The following is a 15,892-nucleotide window of genomic DNA, read 5'->3' on the forward strand; positions in this document are numbered from 1 at the left end:
TTTAGGGTTAGCATTGATTTAGCTCATTAAGAGATAGAGCGTTGCTCATCCACTTGATCCATTGGAGGCCAAGCCCTCCATCTAGGAGAAGATCCCCCAAGTGGATTCAAGACCTCTTCACGGAGAAGATCCCCTAGTGGATTCAGGACCTCCTCTTGGAGAAGAACTAGCTACTTGTATCTTTCCTTTGTTGTCTTTGGATCTTGTGATCTCTTGTGTTCATGGATCTAGCATATATGTGATTGGATCAAGTCAATTTGAGTGTTTCCTCTTGTCGGATCACGGGTTCCGGCAAAACCCTTAAGGTTCGAACACTGGGGTGCGCGCGAAGTTCTCCCCGTACCGATCCGCATCCTAACTTGCTAAGATCTCGCGGACGAACTCAACGAACTCGCAACACAAAGGACACAGGGTTTATACTGGTTCGGGCCACCGTTGTGGTGTAATACCCTACTCTAGTGTGGTGGTGGTGGATTGCCTCTTGGGCTGATGATGAACAGTACAAGGGGAAGAACAGCCTCCTGAGGATGAGGTGTTCTTGTGCTTGGCGATCTTGTGTGGGTGAGGATTACTCAAGATGAGATGCCTCTGAATGAGTTATCCCCTACGGTGGTGCCTAGTTCTCCTTATATAGGCTCTGGTCCTCTCCCCAAATATTGAGCGGGAAGGGAGCCAACAACGGTCAATTTGAAAGGGGACAGCTAGTACAGCTTATCCTGACAAAAGCGGTCTTCGCCTGCAAAACGCTCTGGTGGTGACGCCGCCTTGGGCTCCATGGTGACCTCCGTCTTGCCGTCCTGCTGGTCTTGGTCTCGTTGCACTGATATGGAAACCTTTGCTTGATGCCTCGGTACTCCGCGCCTGCGCTTGGCTCCTTAGCACCAAAGGGGAAACAAGAAAACTGCGTGTGCTGGCGCCCGCCTGATCTTGATCGTCATGGCTCACGTCACGAGAACCTCGCGAGGTTTGCCTTGCCTTGATCTCTCCGCCCCTCGCGAGCCAACCTGGTGAGGCCGCTCCTGAGGAGGTCTTGCGTCGTCCGCCTCGCGAGGCTTGGCCCCTCGTGAGGGTCTTGAATGCCTTGTTGATGAAGATGGGCCGTACAGGTCTGCTAGCAAAGCCACGCCATGGACCGCAGGCAGGCAGGTCTGGGGACCCCGTTCCCAGAACGCCGACAGTAGCCCCCGGGCCCAAGGCGCGCTCGGGCTTGGCTTCGAGACGAAGCCAAAGGTCAAGTGGAGAGCGTCGCGGGCCCCAATAGCCTGCGGCCCTGGTCGACGCGTGGCGGTTGATTGGACGTGGGCGTCTCCGCTTCCCCACGCTGCCTCGGCAACTGCCCGTCTTGACAAGGGCTAGCACAGACAGTGCTTGCCTTTACTGCTCCCTTTCGCCTTGCTCCAGATCCCCTTTCTCGCTCCTTACTGCCGAAACCTCCAGATCTGCTTCCATCCTCCTTCGCTCCAGCGACCGATGGCGCCGCGCATGATGAGGACATGACTACCTTGGATACGACCAAAAATATTGCATACATGCATATTTGTCAGGTGATTTCTAGTGCAAACTATTCAATAATCTATTTATGTTATCCAGAACAAAAATACTTCACACTTTTGTGTTTTGTCTAATTGCAGGTGTATGGGACATTTGTACAATCCACATATGAAGATAAGGCAAAAGGAGAAGTTTAGGTTCTGTTCAAAAAGTCCTCTCACGTCACTTTTGGGCCAAGAGAAGATAGAGTCCAAGTCTCTCACGTTCTGGATTCAGATTCGGACTGCACATACATACCTGACTCAAAACGCCAACAACTTTTTCATACGGACTCCGAATTGGGTGATTCTTTTTTTGTTGGAAACTAGATTTCGTGCTCTTTCCAACCCAATTGGATTCACCTTTAAATTCGTCCGGAGCATTGAGTTATGGTCGAAACAATCTGACGTTGCACCAGAATCCGAGTCAAACTACAAGTCCAAAGGTGTTGCATCACCTCCACTTGGGCCCATGAGCCTTGTACGACCTAGGGTTGGTTTTAGGCTGCCTTGGGACGTCCTCCCACCTCCTTGGCCGCCACCCCTTGCTCCTATATAAGTAGATCCATCTAGTAGCTTTTTCCTTGGGATTTGTTTAGTTAAAAGTTAGCCATTGCAACTTCGTGTACTTCGTTTGTGTCCAACGACCAGACCAAGACCGCTTACGCATCCCCACCTTTATCAATACTTCATCTATATTCACAATATTCAGATTGCATTATCATATTCTTGCTTGTTCTTCGATTGCGTGCAGGAATAGACCTTCGTGGTCAGGCTGATCGTGCTTCCGGCATCGTCAGTAACCTCAGGAGATTGGTTTAGCGATTGCTAAGGCGCAACGTCGTGCACGTTTGTAGTCGGATCGTCAAAGTCGACTCCACCAAATCGATAGTTATCATCTCATCGAAAGATCGGGACACCCTCGCCTCTATCAAGTGGTATCAGTTTTCAGGTTGCTCGGTGAGAATTTCCAGTTTCCCCTAGATTAGATTTATTTTCTTACCTATTGTCCAAGAAAAAGCCACAAAAAAGTTAGATCTATTCATCCAATTGTCCAAGCCAGTCTGAGCCTTTGCAATTTTCTATTCATTGGTTGCATTATTGAATTATCGGTTGCATCGTCGTGTCGAGTTGCTGGTCTTAGGGTCTAGTTCGTTTAGAGTTTCGAGTTCTGTTCACATTAGTCACGTTGCCGCTGCATCGTTATCCCTTCTGCTGTCCACCACACCATCCATCAAATTCCACCACGTGCTACCCATAGTTCATTGTCACAATCATAGTTGGGGTCGTTCACATCTTCGCTTGATCCAATCTGCATCTTATCTAGTTTGTCTTGGAAAGAGGGAGAGAAAAAAAAGAGAGAAAAAAGAAAGAAAAAGAAGTGAAAAAAAAAGAGAAAGAAAAAAAAAGTGTGAGGAAAAAAAAAAGAGAAGAAAAAAAAACAAAATTCGGATCTATCTAGACTTGATCTCGTAGTTGAATTCGGATTGGAATCTGTTTTGTGCACTGTTTAGTAAAACAGGCATAACTTCCTCATACGAAGTCCGTTTTGACTCCGCGAGTACTCAAATGAGAGCTAGCGACGAGCCGCATCTAAATAGTTGCAGAGACTAGTTCAATATTTGATACCTCAAAATCGTCTTCTAAATAGGTCTTTTTGCCCTCCGAAATTCGCGGACACAGCTTATTCCAGTTTTTCAAGCCAGTTTCAGAATTCTTTCACTCCTCATATCAACTCGGAATTGAGTGATTCTTTTTGCATTGGAAAGCTTGAGTTAGTAGCATTCTTTGAAAAAAATTATCAGAAAATTGGCACAAACTTTTCAAGAGGAAAGTTGGAGAGAGTTGTTGTATATCCTGCTTGGCAGTTGTTTTTCATCATTATCTTTACTGCCGTTGTGATCTTCACTTATATCTTGCTGTCGAGAGCTACTTAGTATCCTTCATTGATGCTAGTTGTGCTACGCCGTGACCTCATTAGTGTTCTAGGCTCGCGTCTCTAGTCCGGTCTAGCCTAGGACCAGCACAATACCGTCGTTGAGCGTTTATTCAACATTGCATCTCTGAATTGATTATTGCTAATATTTTGCTACCATATATAGCCAACCCAGCTCCACATATTTCTACACCGTGTATACGTACGTTCCCCTGGCAATCGCTTTACTCAATCTTTGGAGTTATTTGACACCGCTGGTTGCCTGTCACCACCTGCTGCTTGGTAAGAACTTGTAAGATATTGATATTTGCTTTACTGTGAGCGCTTTACCACCACATCCTAGTAGTTCATAGGAACATTATTCTTGAATTTTGTTTCTTGTTTCTACTAATCATGACAGGATCTAGAGTCAATTCATGGGGTTTGTCGATCGTGGGAGATGTGCCATCACCTATGCAAATACCACAACCGTCACGAGAGGTGCACAAACATCCAAATGCACATGATCAGGTTAATGTTTCTATACCACCATTTAATGGCCGTTTTAGACCTGCTTTATATATTGAATGGGAGTTTGACCTAAATAATATATTTGCTTCCAATAATTTTGATGTACGTAAAAAAGTTAAGGTTGCGGTTGGTTCTTTCACTGGTTATGCTGTAGTTTGGTGGAGTGAATATTGTCGGTTACACCCTAATGATATACCTACTACTTGGGATGATTTGAAACTTGCCATGCGACATACATTCGTTCCCGCTTATTATACTCGTGACATGATTACAAAGTTGCAACATTTAAAACAAGGTAGTGACACCGTAACGAAATATTATGATACTTTACAAACTACCTTGCTGCATTCCTCTTTAGAAGAAAGTGAAGAAGATTTTATGGATAGATTTTGGGGAGGATTAAATCGTGACATTCAGGAGATACTAATACATGAAGAGTGTTATCCTATGGACCATTTGTTTCATCTTGCTTGCAAAGCTGAACAGGAAATAAAACGACGTGTTGCGCACAAGGAGAACAAGCGCGAGATGCACATTCCAAGAGTTGATACGGTTGTCCCTTCAACTACTAAGCATACTATGACAACCACATCCGTTGTTGTGAGGACTACATCACCTCCACCATGTGACACATCATCACCGAGAGTGCCTACCTCATCTGAGTTGATCATAAGAGGTAATGACAAAGGTACTAATCTTCCACTTCCACATGAGTATGATGAATGTCTTGTCAATTTAAGTGCACCATGCGGTGAGCTACCCACTACTTTGATCACACCAGCTACCTTAGAGGACTATGTTAATGATTTGACTTTGCCATGTGATCAAACAATTTTGAGTGAGCCCATTGAATTAACTATCGATGCAAAAGAATCAAGTGAATCAGGGAATAAATCAGATTTGGATCAAATATGTTTGAAAATAATTGTGCCAATGTTTAATCATTTTGATATGACCTCTAATCTTGGTGATGGTTCATCAATGTTGGGATGGTTTAATGATGAATATTGTCAATCTTTTCATATGAATAAGAGCTTCACTTATATGTGCAAACTGAGTTGCAATACTTTCATGCCTTCTACTTCTTGTGATAATATTTTGGCTTTATATTTTATTAACTATGAAAGTTACTCATGTATACATGTGTCATATGTGCAAAATCCACGGGAAGTAAAAATGGATGACATATACATATACAACATGTACACCTTGTCTCTTTTGTTAGCCACATTTCAGATTAAGCAACGCCGAGGACGGCTTTGTTTTCAAGAAGGGGAGGATGATGAGGACATGACTACCTTGGATACGACCAAAAATATTGCATACATGCATATTTGTCAGGTGATTTCTAGTGCAAACTATTCAATAATCTATTTATGTTATCCAGAACAAAAATACTTCACACACTTTTGTGTTTTGTCTAATTGCAGGTGTATGGGACATTTGTACAATCCACATATGAAGATAAGGCAAAAGGAGAAGTTTAGGTTCTGTTCAAAAAGTCCTCTCACGTCACTTTTGGGCCAAGAGAAGATAGAGTCCAAGTCTCTCACGTTCTGGATTCAGATTCGGACTGCACATACATACCTGACTCAAAACGCCAACAACTTTTTCATACGGACTCCGAATTGGGTGATTCTTTTTTTGTTGGAAACTAGATTTCGTGCTCTTTCCAACCCAATTGGATTCACCTTTAAATTCGTCCGGAGCATTGAGTTATGGTCGAAACAATCTGACGTTGCACCAGAATCCGAGTCAAACTACAAGTCCAAAGGTGTTGCATCACCTCCACTTGGGCCCATGAGCCTTGTACGACCTAGGGTTGGTTTTAGGCTGCCTTGGGACGTCCTCCCACCTCCTTGGCCGCCACCCCTTGCTCCTATATAAGTAGATCCATCTAGTAGCTTTTTCCTTGGGATTTGTTTAGTTAAAAGTTAGCCATTGCAACTTCGTGTACTTCGTTTGTGTCCAACGACCAGACCAAGACCGCTTACGCATCCCCACCTTTATCAATACTTCATCTATATTCACAATATTCAGATTGCATTATCATATTCTTGCTTGTTCTTCGATTGCGTGCAGGAATAGACCTTCGTGGTCAGGCTGATCGTGCTTCCGGCATCGTCAGTAACCTCAGGAGATTGGTTTAGCGATTGCTAAGGCGCAACGTCGTGCACGTTTGTAGTCGGATTGTCAAAGTCGACTCCACCAAATCGATAGTTATCATCTCATCGAAAGATCGGGACACCCTCGCCTCTATCAGCGCAAGGTCAAGCCCTCCTCGTCGTCGACCTGGTACGAACCCGCTCTTGACGCGCCCAATGTCTCGGAGAAGAACCTCGCTGCTACGCGCTTGCTGGCGGCGGGGGAGAGCAACGAGAGGGGGAAGACGGAGCTCCGGGTTGCCTCCGACGTGCCGGAGCACGAGGGAAGCGCGTTCTTCCCCTTCTTCACGAGCAACATAGCCGCGGGGTTGGTTCCCCCCTTTCTGACTTCTTCTATGAGGTCATCGGCCACTACAAGCTGTAGGTGCTGCATCTTCATCCCAACTCCATCCTTCTCCTGTCCATCTTCGCCTACTATTGTGAGGCGTATCTGGGCGTGATGTCGTCCGTGGCTCTGCTGTGACACTTCTTCCTCCGCGTCAGCGAGGGCCATATCTCCGGGTGCGCCAATTTCATTGCAGCCGGCAAGGCCAACTCGATCTCGAACACCGGGAAGAAGGCCGACAACCTCAGGGCCAAATGGGTCATGATGGGCGCCAAGTGCGTCCACCCGCGCTTGGCGCTGCCGACGGAGATGCCCCAGTCCCACAAGGGGTGGTCTCGTGCAGAGCTTACTGACGAGCGGGCGTCGTCGATGTTGGAGCAGATGAAGGCCGACCTGAAGCCGGGAAATGCGAGGGCGGCCAAGGTGACCGGGGCCATGCTCCCGAGGGAATTCTTGACGCTGCGTGTCGCTCCTCTGCCCCTTGTGGAGGCTCGGGGATGAAGAGGACAAGATTCACCTGAGCCCGGAGCCCTTGCCTGACGATGAGTTGTCTGCAGTTTTGCGCCTCTTGGTCGGGGACAACCAAGAGTACCCTCCGAGCGCCTTTGTTCCTCTGTTCCGCCGCACGGACTGGGACCAGGTCGTGGCCGCCAAGCCTACCTTCGATGGGCACGGGCTGGTGCCGCTGGCGCCTACTGGGGCCCCTGGAGCGCCGAAGCCGGTGGAGCTGTCTTCTGACGAGTCCCATGGGAAGGAAGAAGAGGTGGACTCGGAGGCGACCCCCGAGGAGATGGGGGAAACTTCCCCCTTGAGCAAAGCTGACATCCTCCGCGCCCTGCCAGACGACGCCGAGACCGACGCCCGGCAGGAAGAGGGGGAGCTGCCCGTCATCCCGACAAGGGGCAGATCATCGCTGGTCTCCCGAGACGCTGCCCCCGCCTTGACGCCGCCCGGAGCTACCTCCGGCCCTTCTGCTGCGTCGTCCTCTGCTTCTGGAGCCGGCGCGCCCGCGCGCCTCAAGCCTCGAGGCTCTCGGGCTTCAAGCTTACCAAGCGGAGGGTGGACTATGCTGCGGTGGACCAGTAAGTGCTTGAGCTTCGTCTTGTTTATGCTTATATTGCTGCCTCCTGACGTCCGTCGTTGGCTGGCCAGGCCGCTGCCTTCGGCGAAGAAGAGGAAGGAGGATGCAGCGGCCGCGCCCCCTTCCGCGAGGAAAGGGGGTGACGGCACTCGCACCTCCCCGGCTCGGTCGCCCTCGCGAGACCAGGAGGAGCGTCGTCACGAGGAGTCAGGCCCCGCTGGCTCCGGAAGTGCCGATGTTCGGCTTGGCCGCTGAGGCCCCAAAGGCTCAGGAGCCCTTGGTCTCCCAGGCCCTGGTGACGGCGTCGCCTCCTTCTCCTGCCGTGCCATTGTTCTCAGGTTCTTCTGCCTCCTCTGTTGTCTTGGAGCGTGCCCTTTCAGAGATGACCCAGCTGCAGGACGATCTCCGGGGCGCGGATCCGCGCCTGGTGGCCGGGCGCCTGGAGCTGGCATCCGGCTGGCTTCAATTTGACGCGGCGGTCCGAGCGACACTGAACCAGGCCGCAACGGCCTCCGAGAAGGAAAAGCGAGCCGCCGCGCAGGCTGCGACCGATTGCGAGGCGGCGCTGGAGGACGCCAAGGCCGCCCACGACCGCTGCCGGGCGTTGGAGAAAGAGCTGAAGGGCCTGCGCGACGAGCACGCAGAAGAAGCTCGTGGCCGCCGGGCGAAGGAGGAGATGAGGGCTCGGGAGGACGCCATCAAGAACCGCAACGCCGAGCTGGGGAGCTGGCGAAGACGCAGGCCGCTGGACGCGGCCGGCTGGAGGAGCTGGAGCGGAAGGTGGAGGCGGAGAAGGTCGATCTTGACGCTAGGGCGAAGGTCCTAGCAGAAGACCGTGTGGCTTTCTCACTCCTTGAGGAGAGATCCCGCGTGGCGCTGAAGTCACTGTACGAGAAGGGCTTGGAGAAGCCGCTGACCACCGACAAGGATGGCCCTGCTTGGTGAAGGCGCTCGAGGAAGTCGTGGAGGGCATCGGTCCCATGACGGAGGCAGAGGCCCGCGTCCTTTCTTCAGCCGCGCTGACGCGGGTCTTCAGCCACCTGCACCTTCGTGACCCCAGCGCTCGTCTTGACGAGCTACTAGAGCCTGTAGCTGATGAACACTGCGCGGTTGCCGCCGCAGCCGTGAAAGGCCAGGTGGAGGCCCTGCTGAAGAAGTTTCGTGGCTTCACCCCCGCGCCTTCGACCGATAGTGCCACCGATCCCGCGGCTCCAACTGGTGGTGCAGGTGAAGGCGATGCCACCAAGGAAGGAGCACCTCTTGTGGGCGACGGCGGTGTCCAGGGGTGACCTGCGGCTGCTTTTTTGTTTTATTCCTGCAACATGCACCATGCCTCGTGGAGGCGTTAAACTCGCATTTGATATTGTGAAAACAATATGTCTTGTAATATTTGCTTTGAGATTTTGTGATTTTCTTCCTATTTGCTTTATGTTCTGCGTCGGCAGAGCCCGGCCCCGCGCATACCTCAACCGCCGTTGGGCCGACCGGAGACCAGGACGGACCAAGGAGTGAGGGGCTACGTGACCAGTTAGGCTCCTGAGTCGCGATGCTCAGGAGTCCCCTTGACGCGCAAACAGCTAATAGGAGGGAGACGCGAGGATAGGTTAATGTTCTACGTCGGCAGGGCCCGGCCCCGCGCATACCTCAACCGCTGATAGAGGCAAAGGTGTCCCGTCTTTCGATGAGATGATGGATATCGCTTTGTTGGAAGTCGACTTTGACGATCCGACTACGAACGTGCGAGGACGTCGCGCCTTAGCAATCGCTAAATCAACTCCGAGAGGTTATTGACCACGCCGGAGCACGATCAACCTGACCACGAGGGTCTGTTTCCTGCGAGCAAACGAAGAACAAGCAAGAAACTGAGATTGCAATCTGGATATTGCGAATATAAGATGAAAGCTTTATTGATCAAGGTGGGGTTCTGTGACGCCTTTGTCTGGTCGTTGAACACAAACGAAGTACGCGAAGTTGCAGCTATGGCGAACTTTTAATCTAAACAAAACCCAAAGTCTAAACGACGCCCTAAGGGCTGTATATATGGAGGAAGAGGGGGGAATTTCGTGGCCCTTCGGGAAGGGGTCCGAAACCAACCCTATCTCTTGTTTCCCCACACATACGGACTCTAAAAATAGCCTATACTCAAGTATTTTGAAATTACATGGGCCTGGCCCAATAATAAGGTGACGCAGCACTTAGAATAGCCTTTGGACGAAAGTTATGAAGTAGCATCTTGTATATTTCGTCCAAGGCTTCATGCACGCATTATGGTGGCTTCAACGTCCTGAAATCATCACTTGTAACTCCGTTCTTGTCCCCCATGCGCATGCCATCATCTCCATGCTTGTTCTTGCTCCAATGTTCATCCTTCTTAAAGCTAGGCCCTTCATTTGTAAGCAAAACAAATGTATCCAATTTAGGCAGCATCATATTCTCATGAACATTAGAATCATTACCAAGAAACGAAAGTACCTGGTAATTTAATTGGCGTGCGCGAGCTCTAGTAATTGGTCCAGTATGTATAGCAGCAGGGGCTGTGGGTGTAACAATGGTATTGATGTCCTCATCAACCGCCGTTGGGCCGACCGGAGACCGGGACGGACCAAGGAGTGCGGGGCTACGTGACCAGTTAGGCTCCTGAGTCGCGATGCTCAGGAGTCCCCCTTGACGTGCAAACAATCTCCATACCTTTGCCCTCGCCGAGGCTCGGCTCGGGAGGGGCGTGCGACGACCAGGTCCGAGGGACCTGGCTTGGGTGGCGTACGCTTGGGCGTGACCCGAGCGCAGCCCCCGTGCCCAGCCCCCTCGCGCGATTCTCCCGAGGGGAGGCGTTGCGGTCAGGCCGGACACTGAGCTCTGGGCTCCCTGAGGTTGATACGGCCGTGGGGCCGCCCTTAGTTGTTTATCACCAGCGCGGAGCATAGTGCTTCCGCTTGTGCACGGGCATAGCCGCTCCTCGGCAGTGTCGACGGCTAGCGCGGAGCATGGTGCTTCCACTTGTGCGTGGGAGGGGGGCTCCCTACTGCGGAGAGCCCCCGGGGCGTGTACAGCCCCGCCCTGACACGTGGCTTGCACAGCAGGGCTAGACGAGGTGTATCTGGGCACTCGTGAGCCAGCGCGGGAGTCACGAGGCCCTACCTCAAGGCGGGTTGCGCCTGGTCTTGGTTCTTGTTCGTTGTGCTGGTCCTGCGAGGTGGTCAGACAACCTGCACCTAACGAATCTCCTGAGGATATCGCGGGAGAGGGCCAGGCACCAATGGCCCCAGGAGGTGACGTGAACGGGGCCGGCCCGCCAGACAGAGCCCAGCCGTTGGATTTATCGATGCTGCAGGGACGGGCCCGAGCACAGACGTCGTGCTTAACCTACTCACGCGAAGGATCCTGAAGAAAGACGGCCGGCGCGCAGCTCCCATGATAGGTGACGATCAAGCAGGTAATAGTCATAGGTAGATTAAGCATGGAAGCAGCAGGCTTAAGTAAATGCAGGTAAGATACATGCCACCGGGTCAGGCCCGAGCGGCTTGGGGATGATGCAGCCCGAGGGGCGCCCCAGCAAGGTAAGCTAAAGACATAAGAAGAGATACATGCCACAGGGACGTACCCACACGGCCTGGGAATGATGCAGCCCTGGGGGCGCTCCCAGCTAAATAAACTTGGAAAATGTCATTCTGTTGATGAAGGGAGAGTTGGGGCAGCTGAAGGTACGCGGCGAAGGAGTTGCTCCTCATGAGCCACCGGGGCCCTAAGCCTCGGGAGGCTCTGAGGGTCCAGGTGGTTCCTTCAGGACCGTCTCCATCTCCGCCAGCACAGCGTGGTGTCTGGCCTCCTGAGCCGCTAGGATGCTTCGCAGGTTGCGCTGATAGGCGGACGACACGCTCGGCAGGCCAAAAGGCATGCGAACGTAGCTGTGCGGTGGACCCTCGCAGCGGCCCACGCGCGAAGGCCAGAAGGGCTCCTGAGATGCGGCCTTGTTGAGCCCTGGGACGTCGATGCAGACGCACAGCCCAGCATCCTCGCCTGGATGGGGAGCTGCGCCTCGCGAGCGGCGGTCGCCGCGCATGGCCCTTGCGTCTTGCAGTTCCTGAGTGGTCCTGGCGATGAACTCCTGAGCGGTGGGCGCTCCTTGCACTGTGTTCTCCTGAGGGAGACGTGCCATGAATCACGCCTTCAGGTGATGCCCGAGCGCCTCCCTCATGATGTTGGCAAGGTCTGAGACCCTCTCGAGCCCTGCCCGAGAAGGGCGCCGGGCGCGCCTTCCTATGCCATGGAGGGAGGCGCCCCTAGCGAGGGCGCTGATCCTGACGAGGTTCCTATCGCGAGGCCATCCTCCTGAGGTCCTACACGGCGCAGCTGCTTCTTCTTGGGGGTGGCCTCAGGAGGGCGCTCGCCCTTGCTGTCGGGGTCGTCGATTGCTGCAGCTTGAAAGGCACGCTCAAGGGAGCACACCGCATCTCTTTCTTCGCATGGGACCGTGATGATTCCGCCGCTTCCTGGCATCTTGAGGACATTGTAACCGTGATGGGTCACCGCCATGAACTTGGCCAGGGCTGGATACCCGAGGATGGCATTGTACGGCAGACGGATGTGCGCGACGTCGAAGTGATGAGCTCGGTGCGGTAGTTCTTGTGTTCTCCGAAGGTGGCAGGGAGGTGGACCTGCCCTATCGGTGTTGTGGAACCGTCGGTCACTCCTGAGAAAGGCTTGGCAGGCTGAAGTTGGTCATATGGCACTTGGAGGTTGTCGAACGTGTCGACGGACAGGACGTTGAGCCCTGCGCCGCCGTCGATAAGGGTCTTGGTAACTTGCACGTTTCTGATGACTGGGAAGCAAAGCATCGGGAGGGCGCCTACGATAGCCGCGCACTTGGACCACCTGAGCGGGCGTGTGGCCTCGAGCTTGGGGACGACTGCATTCACTTCGCGAGCAAACTGTTTGAAGATACGCTGCAAGGCTGGGGCTTGAGCTCCGCCCAAGATGCAGGCGATTGTGCGCTGCTCCTAGAAGCTCCCAGCCCCCTCGTCTTGATGGTGGTCGCCATTCCTTTTTGGCGGCGGCGGTAGTGGGGGAAGACCGGCGTTGCCCTGAGGACGATCCTCACAAGGCTGGTCCCTCCAGGCGCCCTCGCGAGGCCGGTCGCGCCACTCCTGGCGCGGGCCACGGTCGTCCCAGCGTCCGCCAACACGTCCTCCTCCTCGGCCGTAGCCCCGGTCGTTGCGCTCAGGGCGTCGACCGAAGCGTCCTTCTCGAATGGCTCTGAGCTCTTGACAGTCGCTGGTGTTGTGGGTATGCAGGTTATGAAAGGCGCGGAACGGTCGGCTGCTCTTGGATGACTCGGGCTGGTCTATGCCGCGCTTGGTGTCCGGTTCCGCCGCGAGCACGGCTGCTCCCTTGCACTTCACGTCCTTGGCCTTGGCTTTCTTCTCCTCCGGGTCCGCAGCCGGGAGCTCAAGGAGGGAGAGGCGTCCTTCCTCAGCTCTCGCGCACTTGGTCGCCAGGTTGAACAGCTCCAGGGACGTGCACAGCTCCTCGTGGATGGCGAGCTCCTCCTTCATCTTGACGTCACGGACGCCATCAAAGAATGCGGAGATGATGGCCTCGTCCGTCACCTTGGGGATCTTGAGACGAACGTTGTTGAAGTGCTGGATGTACTTCTGGAGGGTCTCTCCTGGTTGCTGCTTGACGCGACGCAGGTCACCCGCGGCCGGGGGGCGGTCGCGAGTGCCCTGAAAGTTGACGACGAAGCGTTCACGCATCTCGTCCTAGGAGGAGATCGAGCCTGGAAGCAGGTTCAGGAGCCACGAACAAGCGCCGTCTTTGAGCGCCATAGGGAACCAGTTCGTCATGACTCTCGTCGCCGTTGGCCACCTCGATGCTCAGCTCGTAGAGCTGTAGGAACTCCGCGGGGTCGGGGGTGCCGTCGTAGCGAGGAGGCAGATCCGGCTTGAACTTGCCCGGCCAGGCGACACTACGCAGCTCGGGGGTGAAGGCGCGGCAGCCGGCTGTGGTCACCGGGGCCCATCTTGGAGGCGGAGCTTGGTCTTGACGCCCGCGCGCCGCTACGGCGAGCGGCGCAGGGCCTTGCCATGGCAAACGATCCTGGCGCGGCGGTGCGAGGAGTGGCGGAGCATTCTCTTGCGGTCGAGGGACTTCTTAACAGTTTCTTTCTTCACGCGCGGGAGCCGCGCGCCTTGGCGCCAAGGCGCCATCTTGGTGCAGAGGTGGTGGAGGTGCTTCGTGAGCTACGTCGCCCGTAGCTGGCGGAGGGCGAGGCAGAGAGAGGGACGGCGCAGGGGAGCCCCCTGCGGCGCAGACAAGCTCGGCGATGCGGTCGAGCCAATCCTTGTAAAGGTCATCGACCGGACGGTAGCGCAGGAGCTCGTGCGCCATGAGGAGCGCGGCCCGTGCGTCCATGGGAGCGCGACGAGCGTGAGACGACGAACCAGCGGGAGTCGGCGATGGAGTGGCGGTGTGGCCGTCCCGCCGCATCGAGGGATGCAGCGAGGACGCTTGCTGCTCGTTCCACGCCGGGCCGGTGGCGGCGTTGGCGGAGGCGGCGGAGAACGACGAGGTGGCCCGCCGACAGGGGCCGTCTGAGCGACGCGGGTGGCGAGGGCAGCCCGGCACTCGGCGCGGGCACGGCATGCGTCCGCCATGGAGACGATGAAGCGACGTGACGCGGAGCGACGGAAGGGAAGCTTCGGCGCACCCCTATCTGGCGCGCCAAATGTCGGATCACGGGTTCCGGCAAAACCCTTAAGGTTCGAACACTAGGGTGCGCGTGAAGTTCTCCCCCTACCGATCTGCATCCTAACTTACTAAGATCTCGCGGACGAACTCAACGAACTCGCAACACAAAGGACACAAGGTTTATACTGGTTCGGGCCACCGTTGTGGTATAATACCCTACTCTAGTGTGATGGTGGTGGATTGCCTCTTGGGCTGATGATGAACAATACAAGGGGAAGAACAGCCTCCTGAGGATGAGGTGTTCTTGTGCTTGGCGATCTTGTGTGGGTGAGGATTACTCAAGATGAATGTCTCTGAATGAGTTATCCCCTACGGTGGTGGGCCCTGGTCCTCTCCCGAAATATTGAGCGGGAAGGGAGCCAACAACGGTCAATTTGAAAGGGACAGCTAGTACAGCTTATCCTGACAAAAGCGGTCTTCGCCTGCAAAAGGCTCTGGTGGTGACGCCGTCTTGGGCTCCATGGTGACCTCCGTCTTGTCGTCCTGCTGGTCTTGGTCTCCTTGCATTGATATGGAAACCTTTGCTTGATGCCTCGGTACTCCGCGCCTGCGCTTGGCTCCTTAGCACCAAAGGGGAAACAAGGACACTGCGCGTGCTGGCGCCCGCCTGATCTTGATCGTCATGGCTCACGTCACAAGTACCTCGCGAGGTTTGCCTTGCCTTGATCTCTCCGCCCCTCGCGAGCCAACCTGGTGAGGCCGCTCCTGAGAAGGTCTTGCGTCGTCCGCCTCGCGAGGCTTGGCCCCTCGCGAGGGTCTTGAATGCCTTGTTGATGAAGATGGGCCGTATAGGCCTGCTAGCAAAGTCACGTCGTGGGCCGCAGGCAGGCAAGTCTGAGGACCCCCGTTCCCAGAACACCGACACCTCTTTTTTTTCTTTGTGTTCGTCGTGTTCTTCGGGAATCCCCCTTCAGATCGTGAAAGATCAGCCCCTACAGTTCCACCCTACATCAGTGTAAAGGGCCGGAGCCCATGTATCCCTTCATCCCCCTAGGCTATATATATACTTTTCTTTCCCAACGTTTTAGGGTTAGCATTGATTTAGCTCATTAAGAGATAGAGTGTTGCTCATCCACTTAATCCATTGGAGGCCAAGCCAAGCCCTCCATCTAGGAGAAGACCCCCCAAAGTGGATTCAAGACCTCTTCACGGAGAAGATCCCTTAGTGGATTCAAGACCTTCTCTTGGAGAAGAACTAGCTACTTGTATCTTTTCTTTGTTGTCTTTGGATCATGTGATCTCTTGTGTTCATGGATCTAGCATATGTGTGATTGGATCAAGTCAATTTAAGTGTTTACTCTTGTTTTTCCCCTTGTGTTCTTCGTGTGTTCGTCGTGTTCTTGGGGAATCCCCCTCCAAAACGTGAAAGATCAGCCCCTGGGGTTCCACCCTACATCAGTGGGAGCATTGGGTCTTGTGGTGATGCTTCCGGTGGCGCCTTAGCTTGCAGGTGTGTGGTATTCTACTTTTGGGTGTGGCGCTCTTGGGCTCGTACACGACTCTCTTTTCCTATATATGCAAGACAGAAGCTTTTGCATTTTCTCAATAAAGGAGTATACGAGATGATGGAAGGCTATGCCTCATATAGGTAGCATAGAT

At 53.7% G+C, this 15,892-nt stretch overlaps 1 protein-coding gene across 1 annotated transcript in view; it reads right to left on the reverse strand.

Moving 5' to 3' along the window:
• Positions 1-15,892, reverse strand: part of LOC123052762 (pentatricopeptide repeat-containing protein At2g41720) — a 42,836-nt gene that overhangs the window by 11,847 nt on the left and 15,097 nt on the right. The gene's annotated exons all lie outside the window — the stretch shown is intronic.

Source organism: Triticum aestivum, chromosome 2D, assembly GCF_018294505.1.
Source record: "Triticum aestivum cultivar Chinese Spring chromosome 2D, IWGSC CS RefSeq v2.1, whole genome shotgun sequence".
Lineage (NCBI taxonomy): Eukaryota > Viridiplantae > Streptophyta > Magnoliopsida > Poales > Poaceae > Triticum > Triticum aestivum.